This window comes from Cricetulus griseus, chromosome 2, assembly GCF_003668045.3.
Source record: "Cricetulus griseus strain 17A/GY chromosome 2, alternate assembly CriGri-PICRH-1.0, whole genome shotgun sequence".
Lineage (NCBI taxonomy): Eukaryota > Metazoa > Chordata > Mammalia > Rodentia > Cricetidae > Cricetulus > Cricetulus griseus.
The window spans coordinates 355,938,987-355,949,740 of record NC_048595.1 but is presented as its reverse complement, the minus strand read 5'-3'; the positions used below and the strand labels follow the sequence as shown (position 1 = coordinate 355,949,740).

The 10,754-nt window shown below is 39.8% G+C and overlaps 1 pseudogene; it reads left to right on the top strand.

The window, feature by feature from the left end:
- Nucleotides 1–1,314: 1,314 nt before the first annotated feature.
- The window catches only part of LOC100755675, a 30,833-nt pseudogene continuing 21,393 nt past the window's right edge, over nt 1,315–10,754 (top strand).

Genomic DNA, 10,754 nt, shown 5'->3' with positions numbered 1-10,754 from the left:
TGCTGGAATAAGTATTAAGACAGAGATTAGAATGAAGGCAGGACTTATTTTGCATAATTTTATATGTATGAAGTTCAGTTAACACAGTAGTCAAATAACACTCAGAATATAGCTCAAATTTCAGTTATCATGATGTATTAACGCTCTACACAGAATAGAGAGTGTAAACTTCAATGTTGCTCTTTAGGCCACAACACACCCTGTACATAACCTTTAAGCATCATGCTCAGTAACCAGTCACATCAAAATATCTGTTGGTGATTGGTGATTGGGAATGTTTCTTATTCAGATCACACACAGCTTGCGATTGAGAGGCCTCCTTGTTTTCAGGAATAAACCTATGTGGCATTTCACAGAACTAGATAATCGTGAGAGGAAATTGGCTAAGAAAGATAAAAAGTCCAGCAGAGAACAAAAACTGATAAGGCTAGCACAAAGCTTATGTGGAAAGCAATGGCCTGTATAAAATGAGTCCCTGAGAAATGTGAACACAGCCCACCAGGTCCACCATGCACCCAAGGAACTGAGTGAGTGAGAATCACTGACATAAATGGATTTGATTGTGACCAAAAGATAAAAATACCAGGAGGAAATGATGTTAGCAAAAACACCCATAGAGGAACTTTCACACATATTTCATTATGTTGAAGAATAATGAAGATCCATCTAAACTTGGGGGAGAATGCAATATTTCAGCAAGGAATAGAAAAAAAAAAAGACGTTCAATCTAAATTTGCAATTATCAAACCAGGAAAGATAAATTAGAAAAATGACTTCCATTATGAAAAACTCCATTTCCATGCATTAAAAAAATTGTCCTAGTCTATGATGGCTACAATGGAAATAATGTGTCTGCAGATGAGCTCTGAATTGCACACCAAGCAGATGCCATAGTGGTTCTGACTGATTTCAGGGGTTCTTAGCCCAGCTTTTAGAGATAACCTTATACAGGAACTAGACCACAAGGGCTGAGGAAGAATGAATTGTTCTTCGTGGAATGGGCAAGGCAAGCTTTAAAATGAAGAGGAAGTAAACAACCAGAGCTAGGACTGGGGAAAGGCAAGGGAGCCTTAGTCACACAAATGATGTGCGTGCCTCTTAGCTTTAATTTTTTGTTTATTCCTTAGATATTTTGCATTAAATGGGATTAAAGAGACAAAATGTTCAGTATTTATTCAGAGGAGCTGGAAACGTGGGCCACACAAATATCTGCACATGCATGTTTGTAGCACTTTGATTCATAGTTCCCTAAATCGTCCTGAAGACATGGATGGAAGATCCGGACAATTGGATGTTCTTCATTGCTAAGAAGAAATGAACCATCATGCCATGAAAGCCTGTGGAGGACATCAGCGCATATCCCAAAGGGAAGGAAGCCAGACTGCAATGGTCACCTACAGTATGATTTCCAAAGCATTACATTCTGGCCAAGGCAAAGCCGTGCAAACAGTGAAAGATCCCTCCTTGCCAGGCACTAAGAAAGGAGAGGTGAGCAGCCAGAGTGAGGGGAGTCTTTAGGGCAATGAAGCTATTGAACTTCATCATGGAGTAGTGGATACAGGTCTGGTACACGCTTGTCCATCTCCTGAGAATGTGCAGCACCAAGGGGGAACCTTAATGTGTGGGGGGGACCGAATATCCCTGTTATGGGATATTTTGGGTTCCAGGCTCTGGCTACCGTTCGTGCCAGGAAGCTATGGGTCAGCATTGTATTGTTAATTAACACTAGGTTGTTACTGTTACAGACTCAAGGTAATATGCCTCTTATTTGCATCTGTATGTGCCTAAGCATCTGGATAGGCCCTCACTTGGGTGGAGTAGCTAGAGGTATGTGAGTAACATATGAGGACAGAAGGTTAGGAGCTAGGAGCAAAGCGGGCTAGTGGGGAGAGGGGAGAGGAGAACAAAGAGTATTAGCAGGATGGTTAAGAGACACCAGAAAAGATGGCTAATAAGCAAATGACTCTAGTTCCACAACATGGAACTCAGAGCTCTCTGAAGATGACAAGATGCCTGTGTTTGGTCTTTATCGCCGTTGGGTTCCTCGAAGCTTCCAGGGCCACACACCCCCACTCAGGTAGAACCCCATTGACTAAAGCTGAGACATGCTGGGCCACGACAAATGTGCAGAGTGGACCTTGGGTGCTCTAGATGTGTCTGAGCTCCTTCACTGGAGACAACCAACTCACCACTCATCAGGTCCTCAGAGTGCTTTCATTAGGGAAGAAATAATCTCTGTATGTCCCCCTCAATGCTGCTGTGACTCTAAAATAAGAGGTAAGAATATCAAAATAGATCACTTAAGTGTTGTTAAATTGGTGCCCCTTATATCTGACTCACTTTACACTGTTTATTTTCCTGCAACTTCAGGACATAAGAAGCAGCATGGGAGACACCCATGAAGAATTTATACCCTGGAGGGAGAGGAGGACTAACTATTGTTCTAATGTACTTTGTTTCCCTGAGTTCAAGGACACATACACACTGCATTAGTTTTGTCTTTGCTGCAGTGGTCTGGTAGTGTACATCAGCCTTTGAATATAAATCAGAGTGGGGAAATTTGATGTAATTTTTTTTCTTTTCTTTTTGTTTCTCCTCCTTCTCCTGCTTCTTCTTTTTCTTTCCTGTTCTATTTTATTTTTGCTTTCGAAATTTCACAGTGTCTCACCATGCAGTCTCGGCTGCCTTGGAATTCTATGAGTAGTACAGGCTGGGAGTTGAATTCATGATCCTCTTGTATCTGTTTTGGGTGCTGGGATCAAGGTATGTGACACCACACTTTGCCTTTGCTTCTCAAGTCTCCTCATCACAAACTCTTTCCTCAGCACCCCTCTGCTACCCTCTCCACTTCTCTTCGCTTTTAATAAATTTATGTTTTTGAGATTATAATATAATTGAATCATTTCATCCTTCCCTTCCCCCACTCTAAACCCTCTCATGTACCCTTCCTGATCTCTTTCAAATTCATGGCCTCCTTCATTAACTGTTGCTACCTATGAGTATGTACATGTATATGTATAATATTTCAAATACATAAATACAACCTGCTCAATCTGTACAGTATTACTTGTATATATGTTTTCAGGGCTGATCCAATTGGATAACCAATTGATGAGCTCTTCTAGGGTAAGACTATTGAACCCAGAACTTTAAATATGCTAGATCAGCCCTTTACTACATTGAGTATAGTCACTTTAATTTTATGATAAGCTCTATCAGATTGTTGCATGTACTTATATATACTTGATATTCAGATTGCTGCATTTAGCAAGCAAAAATAATATCTAATTAAATTGGAACCCTAGACAAGTAACAAGTACTATTTCAATATGAGCACATCTCATGAAACATTTGGGACAAACTTACACTGAAAAAAAAAAACCCTACTACCCATTTGAAATTCAAATTTAACGGAGCATTCAGTATTTTATTTGACATGCCTAAAGTTTTCTTAGGTGGAGTTGTTTATAAAAACTTAATTCCTAGATTTTTCTCTTTAATGCTATTATTTAATGCTGGTGCTATGCATAGATATTTATGTGAATTGAAGTGGATTGTTAAAGACATGTTCAAGAAAGGTAAGAAAGAAGCAGGGGTGTGGCTGAAGTTTCATAACACACCTTAGTCATTTCTCAGCTTATATCTCAACATCCACTGGGTACCACTATTTCAATAGCAAGTTGCTTTGGCTGCCAAGTTCAAGAGAAAGGAGTGGATTTTAGCTCTTCTCCTTCTAAATATAAGCAACCAAGGAAGCTTCAGTCCCTGACTCTGACCCTTCTCGATAATTAGACATGAGTACTAGTTGAGGTAAGTTGTGAGATGGATTAGCCCTGGCAGGGAACACTCATGCTTGGCAGACTTCCAAATGGTTGGGAGCCAGCAGGATGTCTCACAAAGCCAAACAGTCAAGATTCATAACCAGAAGTAAAGCAGAGGAGCTTTGGAGGGAGGGAGAGTGCTGACCATCATTATAGCAAAGGTATCAATTATGTATGAGTAGTTCCTCATGTCTCACAAATTATATATATGTACACACATATACATATATGAGCACAGCTATAGTTATTTTAAATGAAAATTGTTTTCACAGAAAAGAAAAAATTAAGTAAATACCTGGCATTTTAAGGTCTATGATCGCAAAATATTTGATAGACTTTTAAAAAACTAGAATCCTATGTAAAGGAAAGTTGAAATTTGGATTAAAGTCTTTATTCATAGTCAGTTGAGAAAGCACAGTTCCCACTTTGTGGTGGTTTGAATAAGAACGGTCCTGTATGCTCATGGATTGGAAGGCTTAGTCATTAAGGAGTGGCACTACTTGACAGAGATTAGGAGATGTCACCTTGTTGAATTGAGTGTGTGTCTAGAGCCCTTACCAGGTTTGACCTGGGAGGAATGAGACTCCGCCAGTTGGTTTTGAGTATGTAAGTTTTACTTCACACTTAACACCAAAGTAAAACACACACACACACACACACACACACACACACACACACACACACACACACACGCACACACACACACACACACACATGCATAAGCAAACAATCCTAAAAACCTAAAAACCACAGACAATAGGCTCACAGCAGGGGTACCTCTCCTGCTGTGGCCTGCAAGTTCAGGCTCTCGACTTCTGTTTGCACTCAGCTTGATGAACTGGTTGTTTCAGGTTAGCAGAGGAAAGCTCCAGGACATAGAGTGGTGGTACACTCTAAAATTCCCAATTCTGAGCTGGTCCCTTAAATAGCTCACTAAATGTTGCTAATCACACTTTGCCACACTCCACACATTCTCAATCTTATCTACAATGGCCAGGTAGTGGACCTATACTCCCGTTCTTTTAATCTTTCTTCAGGCAGGCCTTTGCCTGCCTGGTTGAAAGCTTTTGTCTTAATCTCCCTCCAGTCAGGCCTTTGCCTGCCTGGTTACAAGCTCCTTACAGTGTGGCTTTGTTGGAGGAAGGGTGTCATTGGAGGTGGGCTTTGGGGTCTCAAATACTCAAGCCAGGCCAGGTGTCTCTATGTCTTCCTGGTGACTGTGGATCCAGATGTAGATCTCCCAGCTGCTTCTCCGGCACCATATCTGCCTGCAGGCTGATATGCTTCCCACCATGATGATAATGGACTAAACCTCTGAAACTATAAGCCAGCCCCAATTAAATGTTTCCCTTTATAACAGTTCTGTGGTCATGGTGTCTCTTCACAGCAATGGAACATTAGCTAAGACACACTTTAACCTGACATTGGGACCCTAGGGTCTTTTTTTATATGTGCTATTGTTATGCTATGTTGGAATCCCCAGGGAAGGGGCAAGTAGATGCTGAATCAGTGACACAGACATCAGGGATCAGGTAAGCTCCCTTTGTTTTTAGGAGGAGGAAAGCCTATATGCCCTCCACCCATGTAGAGATGGGGAGCAGGAGCTCTGGACTTAGGTCATCTGTCCTTGCAGCCTTTGATTTGTCCGGCTCATCTTGTTTTGTCACTTGGCAGCAGCTGCTGGGTCCCCTTCGTAGACCTAGGTTGGCTTATGGGGAAGTTAATACTGTGCATGGTCAAGTAACTGTTTCACTCCAGTTTGAACCTGTATTCATGCATGTCCAGACTCCTTTTGTCTGATCATGTTTGTCCTACAATATGTGTGTGCCTCCATGTTATATGTTCTTTATATGAAGGCACATGTGTGCATGTGGGCATAGGTGTGTATGAGGGGGCACAGGTGTGCCTGTGGGCTCATGTGTGTGTGTGTGGGTTGATGTGTGAATGTGAGTTCATGTGTGATTGTGGGAACAGGTGTGTATGTATGAGCTATGTGTGGAGACTTTTTGCCTTATATAAGGAAATCAGAATTTCTAACTGAACCCAAAGCTCACCCTTTGGCTACACTTAGCTGGCTTGCTGAGGAATCCCTTGTCTTCTTCCCAAGTGCTGGGACAAGAGGGTCACCACACCCATCCAGTGGAATCTGGTTATCTGAACTCTGATTCTCATTTGTGCAGGGCAAACCTTTTCCCTACTAAGCTGTCCCCAGTCCCAGTCCTGGTGTCTTGACAGTGGGCTGTTGTGTCAGCTGATCACTCTCCAGGGCAGTTGCTTAGTTAACGACTACAGGAATGTGACAAAACTGAGCTTCATTTGAATCAATTCAATTAAACCCAGGAAAAGTCCACTGTTTTTATGTACCCTTCACAATGAAGCCAGATCTTCTCTGAAAGTGACCAGACTGACTATAGCTTGACTGTTGATTTTGGTTTGTCTATATTCTAGGATCTACAAACATTTGTACTGCTTTAATAAAGAATGTGTATCTTAGTAAAGGTTGGTTAACATTTGAAAAACTAAAACTCATCCCATGCCCAGAGGGGATTCATAAAAGTTGGCAGATGACATATGTCCAATCAACCCCACACAGTCACAAAAGTTGCATAGTAGGTTTGAGCAAAATAAGCAGTGTTCAAGTCCTATACATTGTATTCAAATATTGTGACTGTTCACTGGTGACCTTCGATGACTGGGGTCAGAGACAGAAATGCCTAATATCCTTTCTGGATTGTACCTTAGTCTGGGATTTTGGTTAGTCTTAGGGACAGCTTTACCAGAGATCTTTGATGTTTGGGTTTGCTGAGCCTGTTAGCTGAATCCTATTGTTTGCATATTGTTCAACCTATTCCAAATGAACAGATGAGGCAAAGTGGTCTCTGCATGCCAGTCAAATCATGAAGACTTTGTTTGCTTTTCAAAATGTGCACATGTGACTGTACAGGAACATGTTTATTTTTATATGTGTGGTTGAATTCAGTTTGTCAAATCCACTTTTTCATTGTAAAACACCTCATGGCTTTAACATTTCCAGAAAGGAACACAGCAGCCCTCACCTCCCTGGTTTTATTGGTAACAGCATTATCTACCCAGGGAGAAAAATCTGATATTTACAAAGGGCTTCCCATCAGTGTGTCTGCTATGTCAAATACTTCATGGCCTTTTCTCCTTCAGCCACACACAAGGGGAAGGACTGCAAACTAAGCCAATGATGACTGGATAATATGATATGGTGCATTTCTAATTTTTTTTTTTTACTCTTAGTAGATAGACCTTCTAAAAGGTAGTTAGTGTTTGAAGAATTTTCAAAAGAATTTCCTGCTTTTGTACCTTATCTACAATGATAACTTTTTTTCTCTTTTTCCTAATAGCAATGTCAGAGAAGGGTATTTTAAAAGAGAATTTTGTTACAATGATTAAAAGAAACATTTGCAGGTTATAAAAGTTGTTTTCTGGGGGAGACAGCTGGTGCTAAAACAGAGGTCAAGCAAAGGATGAAAAGGGTAGTTCCCACAACAATGCAAAGAACACATTCAAAATCCATTATCTACAAAACACCCTGTCTGGGATCTAGATACACTTGCAGGGCATTTATTTGATGATAAAGTAAAATAACATTTTTTGAGATGCAAATGAAAACCTGTTCCTTGCAGATTGACACTATGGGGACACTAGGGAAAGATAAGGAAAACAAACCCATTTAAATAATAAGGCCACTGAAAAAGGGAGCAGAAGAAAGTTGCTTCATTAAAATGTATTCATTGCTGGGCGTTGGTGGCACATGCCTTTAATTCCAGGACTTGGGAGGCAAAGGCAGGCAGATCTCTGTGAGTTTGAGGCCAGCCTGGCCTCCAGAGCAAATGCCAGGATAGTCTCCAAAGCTACACAGAGAAACCCTGTCTCGAAAAACCAAAAAAAAAAAAAAAAAAAAAAAAAGTGTTTTTCAGACCCCTGACCCTTCTGTTTACATTTGGTGAGGAGCTTGGTTAGTTTCTGGGAAATAACTGGCCTTAGAAATTCTTCTCATTGCTTAAATGCTCACAGCCTCATGCCAGGGAAGAAGAGACCTAGCACCGTGCGTTTTCCTTCCTTCCAGAAAATGGATCATATCTGTTCTTGTAGCTTGCACATAATACATTTACAAGCACTTCATTTATTGGAAGTAGGTAATAAAAATGAAATTTCCTTTAACTAGCACTGGTGTCCTGACGTTCATAGAAATGAAGTAGTACAATCATTTAGGCAGTCTAGAAGAAGGCCACAAGCCAAATGGTGTGAGTTTAAATAATACAAAGAACAGTGTCAAAGTGGCTCAATCGGGAATACACAAATTTCCATCAAATTATAGGAAGAAGACTATTCTTTTTACAATAAGTACTGCAGGAAGCTGGGCTCCACGAGGCTAGCTCAGAGAGAGGCAAGAAAACCTAACAGTTTGTGAAATCCAAATTGCTTTGAATAATTTGCAGTACATTGTGACTTGGGTGTGTGTGGGTGGTGGTGGGGCACTGTCATTCTACAGGAATCATAATAAAGAAGGAAAACCTGTCTGTTCCTTGAACAGTGTATATCAAAGTAAGTTCTGTACGTTTGGGATCAGCAACAGCTAGACCAACCAAATGTGGCTCAAATAATAACCCAGCTCAAATAAATGGATCTGGTTTGATAATTTTCTTCTAAACTAGTGTAATTTTTAGTTATACTTTTATGATCTTGAAATCATTATCCTTAGATTGAAATTATGAGACATAGAACATCCTGTAGGCTCCTTTTTACACAAAGCCTTTTTATGTATCATCTCTCACTACTTCTGCTAATGAAACAATAATGGCAAAACATAGTGGCAGATGCATAATTGAGTGAAGCATTTTCACTGAACAGAACAGGCAACACTTGAAGGCTGATGGCCACAGACATAAAGCATCTCATGGTCCAAGAATTCTTACAATGCTCCACCAGAAGACTGTGATGCAAACAAAACTATTCTTTTGACTTTCTCCTCTTGCCTTTTTTTTTTCTTCTCGGTGAATAACCTTCCAGCTTTTAAAATTGAACCCTTCAGTAAAATTGTCAGTAAAACATTGCATAGGTAAGGAAGGTGTAAAGTGAGGTTGCTGTCCTAAATATACCCACCATGACAGTCAAATGTCATTACAGATGAGGTCTTTTTTTTTTTTTCTTCATCTTTGTATCTCACCACTTCCTTCTACTAAGCAACATTTCCAGGTGTTTTCTGCAGTGAATTACTAAAAAGAGGTGACTTGTGTGTGATCAAATTTTAGCCCCAGGGGAGACTCACAATCCACCTAGTCTAACTGGGTTATACTGTATCTGAGGTGCCATGCCCAAGGTCTCATACTTTTCCTGTTGCTCCTTTCCTGACATTTTGTTCTATTAGTTTATTTTGCTAAGAAACTTAAGAGAGCTCCTAATACTCTGGTCCCTGTCGGTCCTCTATCTCTCCATCTGTGCAAGCATCTGGTCTACACAGTTTATGTTCCTTCCCTAGGATCTGAATCTTTACTTCCCAACTGACTCATTGTCTCAGCTGGCCAATCTACCCGCCTGCTCCAGGGACGGAGTCCTAAGACCTCTTTGCTTCAAGGGAGAGCAGAAGGTTTTCAGGGGCTGGAACTAATTGTTCACACCCTGTGGCTGTGCCTTGTGTAGACATGAATGCACATTAGTTGTACCACTTAACCACAGACAAATATTATTTAAGAATTATTGGTATGCATGTGTTTTTCTACTTTCCATAAAAGCGGGTGTTTCCATGTTTACTGATAAATTAAAATACTAAATGGCGATAAATGATAAACAGTGACACTAAAAAATACAAAAGAAAGTAAAAAAAAATCATAGTTTTTAAAGAACTTGACCAGAAATATAGTCTGAAAAATAAAATGAATTAAAAAATTTAAATTATAAATATTTTGGCTTGAAGATGTCATGAAGAGTTTTCAGTCTTTATCCCCTTAAATTGAAAAATCATATACTCTAGAAATTAATTAAAAATCATAATATATCCGATTATCTTTAGCATTTTATTTGTGTGGAGGTGGCAAAATTATGCTGGTGTAACTAAAGAATAATAAATGAATGACTTAAAAAAAGGTATCTCCTTCATAGCCTTTTGGTGTGCCTTTTCTGGTTTTGATATTGGAGTATTCCAGCTTCATGAGATGAATCTGAGTTTCCTTAATGGGAGGCCACAGATAAGGAGGTAAAACAGAGTCCAGAAAAACACCAACTTGAAGCTTGGTTAAGTACATGTATCTCCAATGCCATCAAGTATGTTCGGCTTACGCTGGGTAGTGAGTGTTGTAAAAGTGAGCTTAGAAAGAAAGTGGAGTTCTTATGTAGTGTGACAGTGAACTTGGGCAGCCGGATCTCTACCAGTCTCAAGTTTCAACTCCCACATATTAAGAATTTCAAAATTGAGGAGTGTCTTCCTTCGTAGCAGGATCATCACATAGTTTTATTTTAAGTTATTGGATCATTTAATTTTTATACATTATTATATTCTAAGTTAGAGAATAAGGCTTTGACAGAATATGTTGCTTTTATGTTTAAGGCTATATAATTGCACCATTCTAGGTCATGATAGTATCCGTCTATACTCCCAGCACTCAAGTAGGTGAAGCAGGATTACAAGTTTATTTGGTAATGGTTAGGCCTCTGATTAGACCATTCTCATACTCTGAGGGACACCAACAAGAATAGGGTAAAAACATGTTTGATGGGGCCCAGAGTAAACATGATTTGACAGAGTTATATGAAGGTGTGTCTGGTATGTTGTGAGAGCACTGATGAAGTTTTATTAAGCAGAGTTGCCGAGAGGAGGGGGTTGAGACTGAGTATGGGCATGAACACAGTTCAGTGTACTAATTGTTGATATTTGATGTTGTTCATATGTAGCAAATTTAAAAATGT